At 29.6% G+C, this 8311-nt stretch overlaps 1 long non-coding RNA gene across 1 annotated transcript; it reads right to left on the bottom strand.

The window, feature by feature from the left end:
* Window positions 1-1768: 1768 nt before the first annotated feature.
* On the bottom strand, window positions 1769-6993 carry LOC111630421. Its single transcript, XR_002757523.1, has 3 exons — window positions 6895-6993; window positions 1931-2039; window positions 1769-1847 (listed from the first exon to the last, which is right to left on the bottom strand). It is a non-coding gene; the product is annotated as an uncharacterized LOC111630421 (long non-coding RNA).
* Window positions 6994-8311: the final 1318 nt, after the last annotated feature.

Raw genomic sequence — 8311 nt, 5'->3', positions numbered from 1 at the left:
TTAATAGAAAGTGGACTTAAGGAAAGAATGTAAAATTTTTAGAAGTATACGAAAAACATCCATATTTATGTTACGTTCGATGTTTCTAAAAGGCGAGAAATGCGCGAGAACACATAAATATAGTGGATATTATGAAGTTTTTAGCGTGTGGGAGAGTTAGGCAAAAAATAAAGTCTATAAGAAATGGCCAACTGAAATTTTTCTTTCGAAAAATTTTGGCATTTTGTAATTTCAGATATAAAATGTGAACGTTCCAATGCATTGAGAGCTTGAAAAATGAAACTGGTGAAGAAAATTTAACAGTCGTGTGTAAATAGTAACTGGAGCAAATGTTTTTAGTATGAAAAGAAATTGCGCCAGCAAATCCATATACGTGTTAACCTAGCATAAGTGGCTGATCCCTCCTCAAGTGCTAGACACGTGAAGATAACCCAGAAAATTTCATGCGGTCAGTCCGTTGATGAGGCGCAAACTGTGCCCACTAAAGTTCAGTGTTCAGTGGCCCACTCGGCCACAAGTGTTGTTTAACGTTAACTTGGCAACCGACCTAAGAGATTTATTCTTTTGTGAAAATAAGTTTAATTATATTTGTTTTTTATTCTTTTAAGAAGACTTTGTATTAGTTCTAAATACAATTACGCTAATTTGAAAAGACTTAATTGCATTTTTATTCTTCTAATTACCAGATAACTGTCTGAAACTAACAGAAATACTAAACAATGTGAGATAACTAACTAGAAAAGAATAGAATTAATTAGAAAATAATTATTAGAGAATGAGTTGATTTTTGTTTTGCTTAGAAGTTTTGAGCATAATTTTATTATAAAATTATCAAAATACAAAGTAATTATAATTATTATGGCAAATAANAGTTTACGCAATTAGTTTGAAAAATTATGTAAAATTTTATGAATTAATTAAGCATGCAAATAGCCGGAGAGCATTGCTTTTTAAATTAGTTTTTGCTTAATATCCGCTCGAACTCATTTTTTCCTCCTTTCTCACATACAAATTAATCGATGCAAATTAATTAAATGCAACTCCAAGATGATCCGATTGAAAGTTACTTTAATGAACAACTAAATAATAATTTATTGACACGGATATAATTACGAAAACGTTTAATTTTTCGAGTAAGTGACACACGTGATGTAATCGTGTCAAGCCATTAAATCAAACCACGTGATTCGAAATTATGCTTGGAGGATTTTTGTATTAATTAAAATTAAAATTTGATATAAAATTGTTATTCATTAATTACTTTAAATATAATTCGATTGAACAACAATACCGTTTTATTTAATTAAAAAAATATAAAGACGGAAAGAATTTGTTAAGTGGCAAGTAATATGGCAACAGAATGTTTACAAACACAACTNAAAGGATTTATAAACAGATTTTTATATATATATATAACTGTTTATAAATCCTTTATATCTGTTTATAAACCCTTTTGCTTATCATTATTAATTAATCTTTATGAGTAAAACACAAAAAAATATTTTCGGGAGGTGGTCCGTCGATGTATCGGCCCTTTTCACCCAATCACCCCATTGTGAGCAGGAACAGTTTAAAAAAAATACTAAATAACGAATCGTTTTGTATATGAGCTACATAATTTATTAATTTTGTTTATTAACATAAACTGACTTGTGAGTGAAAAAACAGAAAAATAAAATGAGTAATAAAGAATTGAGTCAACCTGATTGGTTTAATTGTTAATAAACTGAACAAACAATTAGGATCTGAGAGAAGTGAGATTGATTTTATTTAAATTTTGTTAAGGTTTGGGAGAGGGATAGAGCCTGATTCGGGCACAAACGTCACTGTACTTCATCCCTTCCTGCCTGAAAATTTTAAAATTACGCGAATAAAATTAATAATATAAATACTTGTAGTTAAAAAATGTTTTATACTTATCAAAAGATACTTTAGTTTATATCATTCTCATAGCATATTTTTATATAAACAAGTAATGTTCTCAGGTTCTGTCTAGTGCTGGTAAAAATAGGAAATTCTCGAAATCGATTAACCGGTTTCTGAAAAAAACGATTTGAATTCAATAGAATTGATGTTTTATTTTCATAAATTTAGTAAATATTAGCTAGATTCACTAATATGGCTGTATCACGAATATTCCAGAGAATTTCAGATGTTAGTAAATGCTAATTTAATAAATAGCATTTGAAAACTTTATCGTTTTGAAATTAATTCACTCCAGTTTTTACGCTGATTTTAATTTTAAAATTTAAACACAAATGGTACTGTTTTTAAAAAATACAAGGATGATAAATTATAATTTTACACTGAAATTTTCTGGTAGTACATCACTTATGTGGAATCATCTTAAATCTAAGCTTACTGCCAAGTAAAAGTCAAAAATGGCAAGTAACACACAATGATACAGTAATAATTAAATCGGTTTCTGCTAAAACCGCGGTTTACCGAAAATCGATTGACCGGTTTTTATCAAAAATTAGTTTTGTCGCAAGCTCTAGTCCTGTTTCTGTGTCCGAAGCCCGGACCAAATAAGACATCTCCTCTATCTAAACCAGCGTGAAATAAACCAATATAAACTACATGACCGAATACAAAAGTAACAGAACAATTTACGAAACCGAAATTCAAGTGTATATTTTCTTTCTTAACATAAGTACAGTTCATTTATTTTATTAAAATAAGCGGCATATTTATAAATAAAGATTTAATAAAAGCATTAAATTAAAATTTGTTATGATAAATTTTAATTTTGAATACACAAACAGACCTACGGACTCGTAGAAAAAAAAATATATATTATATATATGTGTATATATATATAGCCTATATATTTTTTTTCAGCTAGTCCGCATGTCTGTTTTTAAATAAGAATAGGTTAAAGTTACTGTATGTATCGCTTCGTTTTAGTAAAATATTAACATTGTTTAGAAACTTATTGTTAATTAGCAGTATAAATAAAAACTTTAATTAAGAAAGATAATCTAAAATTGATTTAAAAAGTCGCAACCTTGAAAGAAACAGTCTTGTCTGCGATTAAAGTGTCATTTATCATTACCAATTAATTACTTTTTTGCGTTTTTATTGTTTTGCGTTTAAACGAGTTTTATTATAGTAAAGAAAATATTTTGCAAGACTGTTAGCAATGATGATAAATGAGCGGATAAGAAGAGACTAACCTCTTGAAAAATTTTTGTTGAAGTGGGGTATCGCGATATGTGATTCCAATCTTTTTTCCACAAAGTTAGTGTAATAGGTGACTTGAAATAGTATATTGCAGATGATAAATTACAGAGGTTTTTTCTTTTAGGATCAAGTGTTTTTTTTTCTACATTTTAAAAGGCATTTTTGCGATTTTCTTTAATGTATACAACACTAAAGGATTGTATTAGCAAGCCCAGACAGAAAAACCATTTGAATCGCATTCTGATTACAGAAAGCCCTAAAATTTAATTTTTAAACATTAAAAACATGACAAGAAAGCTATATAAAACGGTTTGTTTTTATAAAAGGTAAAAAATTACTTTTTTAATTGATTTTTTTCGTATATTATTATAGCTTACTGAGAAAAGTGGGACCTCCTCTGTTTCTTTACAGGTTTGAGTATATTGTAAAAGATAAACGATTAATGCTTACTATTGACTATGACTATTCCCTATTGCAATGGTTTTAAACTTTTTTTGATAACCGACTATCCACTTTAACAGAAAAGTATTTTAATGCAGGTCTCAAACGTCACTTTTCGTTCATACATATAAACGAAAAATGACGTTCGAGATCTGCAATTTTTTAATGTAAATAATATACAAATAAAGTAGACCCTTATTTAACTGACACCTATGGGGCTAGAAGATGCCGAATAAATGTCGTTTCTGGTTGCTTGAAAGTAACTATTAAAAATAAGCCGAACTAATATTATATCCCACATCATACCATATATTCTATATTGACTTGATATTAATATTAAAATACAAAAAATAAAAGCATATTAAAACAAATAAAGACAAACTTGGGTTATATGGGAACACAAAATTTGCATAACAATAGATCCCAACCGACTGGTATGTTAGGGTCGAATTATAAACTCCGTAACGTAACCGTATCCGTATTCGTAAATGTTTGCTACACTAGATATCTATAGCAATAGTTATAAACTACCGCAAGGCCTTTTCCGTAACAAACTTTTTTACGGTTTACGAAGCAGTCCATCGTGAGCATGCGCAAAATCATCGGTAGTTATTGCTAGATCTAACACTATAATTATTTATTCATTTTATTATTTTTCTATTTTTTTTATGACCAAAGTAATTCTTATCTTAAAATTTTATATTATTCAGAAACAGCATTGTTAGTCAAAAGTTACGTTTCCATCAATTTGTCAGTTTCGTCGGTTGCTTCCGGCACAACTTCCGATTGTACATTGACTGATGGCGACTTAACGTATGTGCAGTTGGTCAATTCTCCGTATCCCTACCGTAAAAGTTTAATCGTATCCCTACCGTATCCCTCCGTATCCCTACCGTAAAAGTTTAATCGNATTATTCTTCATTCTTTCACATAGAAATTTGTAATAGAAGACTTATATTTTAAATCTAAGTGTATTCTATTAATGTTTTTTAAAGTTATTGATCCATTTAGATTGTGTTAATGGCTTTTTACTTCTACGAAAAAAAAATTAAATTCTCAAATTAATGAAATATATCGTAAATTTTTAAAATGTTTTTTGGCTTATGTTATTTGTCCTTTCGCTTTTGGAATAATATTTAATGTTGGGAAGAGTTTAGTTCTTTTGCGAGAAGAATGAACTATAGTAAATTCAGTACACCAGTTCAAAGGAGAAGTTAAAAGGCCGTATTTTAGATCTAAGGAAGTACTCATTAAGAAAAGCTATTTATAGAATACAACATTTGGAAGTCTTTGTTAAGGGATTCGTGTGATAAATAATGGATCCTTCTTGATACTATATTTCAGTTTAAAGAAGACTATAGTTAAAAAAGGTAATGCTTCAGAATAAAAGGGGCAATTTCTTAGGTTTGGGTACAAGCTACTTCTTACAAGCTTCAAGACTTATAGGTTAATAATTGTAGCTTGTAGCAAGTACTTGCTGCTCGTTACTGATTATAAGTAACTTTATTCAATTAAAATTGTTTAAGACTAGTAGCTTGTAACTTGTTACAAAACTTTATATTCAGCATATATTGCTTGTAATTTGTAAAGCTTGTTACAAAAGTTTTATGCAACAGAGCCGTGAAATACATATTAATGATTGTTTTCTTATGATTGAAGTACACCTTAAGGAAACTTTTTAAGAAACGCTTCCTAAAACGCACGATATAGATTTTTAAGAAGCTTTTCATCAAAGGGCACTTACTGTACAAATATGTATTTAAACTCAAAAACTACAGCTATTAAGAACTTCAGACCAAAGAAAAATCATTAAAAGATTTCTTAGAGATACGATACTAATAAGAATCTTTGTTAAATAATTCCTTTGATTATTGAAAGCTTTTTACTTTCCCAGCTGTTATAGCGTAACTTGGAAAAGTATTATAATTGTGTCAATTATTTTTGACTTTTTGCGACCCCTGAACCCAAAATATGTATTAACACACATAGGCTATAGGCCTATATTGTATATATGTATATCTCCAATATATATGTGTGTTGATATCTATTTTGTTTAATATCTGAGGATGGGGTAAAGATTAGAAAACGAAATTTGACATGATAACTTGTATATAAGGGGATTGATGCTATTAAATTTTGGAGTAATGAACTCAAGGTAGATGTGTCATGTCACGAGTAAGTTTAGATTTAATGAAAATTTTATTCATTATTGGTATTTACGATATTTTTAAAATCCCATCTCTACACTTAAAATTAAGCCTTTTTGCCGTTTCATAATAATTAATGATATGAAATTTCTGTTTTTAATAACATCTCGTAACAGATGGCGCCTTACACAATTTTAAGCTGTAGTTAGTGTCATAGTGTATTTTGGATTTAAATATTTTGAATGGAGTTTTTTATCATAATTTAACAAAATTACTCCTTTTAAGCTCTTGTTACTGCTTAAATTTTATATCCTAGTATAATTAAAAATTATCGGACTCTCTAATGGCCTCTTAATCTCCTGTTCGAGTGTCGGGAAAGTCTAGCAAGAGCACTTGCCAGCTTTTTTAAATATGCTAAGCATATCAATTCAAAGGAGGAGACAGCTTAAGGCTGTGCTTCAGATAGAGAAAAGATCTTTAATCATTAATAAAAGTTTCCCATTGAAACTAATTCAATTTTAAGAACACAACTGTTTAAGGAAGAATTGTTTCCTTTGAACTGAAATTAGTATCAATAAATTCCGATCACTGTAATCACAGGAAATAGAAATTATCCATAGAAAACTGAATAAAAAGGCTTTTTCATATGTTAATAATTCTCAAGAATATGCTTTCATTGTAAAGGTTGTTTTATAGAATTATATGATAATAAGATAATCTAAATAATAATTTATTAAAATAAAAATATATTTTTGAGATGACTTCATAAACAAAAGTTAATTATTCATTTAAAATGTTTTAAAGTTTCAAAAACTTTAAAACATTTTAAAGTTTTTGAAACTTTAAAATGTTAGAAAATTAACTAAATTTAATAATTTAACTGCTTAATTTCCTTATTACACTAATTACGGTTTTAATTATAATTTCTTTATAGTAATACAATTTAATTAGCCAGTTCATATTTCTTCCAAGGGCCAGATAAAAGATCATTGGGACTATTTTCTCAGGATATGGGTACATAGGGGATCCAAAATTTAGTTCTTTCGGTAAAAAAACAATGAGAAACTGATATAAATTAATGCTAAAAAATCTGTTTTTATTTGTTTTATTGATTTTAACTTACATGTTTTTATGACGTTTGGAGAGGGATGAGCTTCTGCATTTGTGATTTGCTTAAGGCCCTATCTTACATCTCTCAGATCATAATTTCTCCAATATTTTCTACTTAATTAAAAAAATATTTTGAAATTTTGTTTTAATGACATAAATACAAACTTTAATAATTAAAAAAACTGATGATAACTATGTTTTTAATGTTTATGATCAATATTTTATTATTTTTTAATTATATNCCTACCGTATCCCTCCGTATCCCTACCGTAAAAGTTTAATCGTATCCCTACCGTATCCCTCCGTATCCCTACCGTAAAAGTTTAATCGATCCAAACTTTTCTTACGGAATACGGTACGGCCATACGGATACGATACGGAGTTTATAACCACGCTATACGGATACGGTTACGTTACGGAGTTTATAACTCGACCCTTACACACGGTGAATTAGCGAGAGTGGGAGACAAACATGTGGTCCGCGAAACGTACACTTACTCACGGCACCGTGCGCCAAGTTTAAACATACATTTTATTTTAATTTTTATTCAAATTATTATTTTTTCGATTTTTTTTGCTGGTTATATATATATATATGTCAGGATGGCCGAGCGGTTAATGTGGGAGCTTACTGCTGTAGGGACCCATAATGAACTTGCTAAAAAGAATCTGTCCTGGATATTTGGACCTCATTCACTAAGGACGGGACTACTGGGAGGACTTTTTATGGGAACTATCTTCTACTTAAGTGTTGCCGGGAGAACAAAGAGACGAACGATAATCATTATTTTAACGGTAAAATGTGGCAGAATCTGTTGTACTCACTAATCAGCATCTGTATGTGAAAGGCTTTATCTTACGTGAAAGAAGTTGTCTTGAGTCAACTAAAGTTTTGAACGTTTCTGGGCCGTCACGGTGTATGCCACAAACCTTGGAACTAACTTCGAAGAATAGTCCTAGAATAAATGTGTTGTGAATTTACATTAGATTAACTTTACGTTAGTGCAGCGGAATCTGCTAGAAAACAAGTATTTTCCATGGCCCAAACGCGACAGTTATGGAGTTTAGTGTTCTACTAAGATGAAAATATACCGCGTTACTCCATAGAATCTTTCGTAGCCACAACACGTCCAATTCCATTCTGGCTATTTCATATAGCAGTGTTTTCCAACTTTTTTTGGATTAGCGACACATTTTGATTTTATTAAATTCAAAATGTGTCGTACCTTAATTTTTACGGTTGATTTTAAAAAAGTGATAATAGAAAAGTTAAATTTACCAAGACCAAAACCTCACAATTTTAAAAATATACCGTAAAAATAAAAAGACTATTTGAATCAATGCGTAAAAAGCTAGTACCGGTCTTTAAGATGGTAAGCCGCAAAGTTTATAGAAGTTGCAAAGAGTTGGTACGTCGGCATATGCATACG

Source organism: Centruroides sculpturatus, unplaced genomic scaffold, assembly GCF_000671375.1.
Source record: "Centruroides sculpturatus isolate CEXI.00-Female unplaced genomic scaffold, Cexi_2.0 scaffold620, whole genome shotgun sequence".
Classification (NCBI taxonomy): domain Eukaryota; kingdom Metazoa; phylum Arthropoda; class Arachnida; order Scorpiones; family Buthidae; genus Centruroides; species Centruroides sculpturatus.
This window is presented reverse-complemented; position numbering and strand designations above follow the sequence as displayed.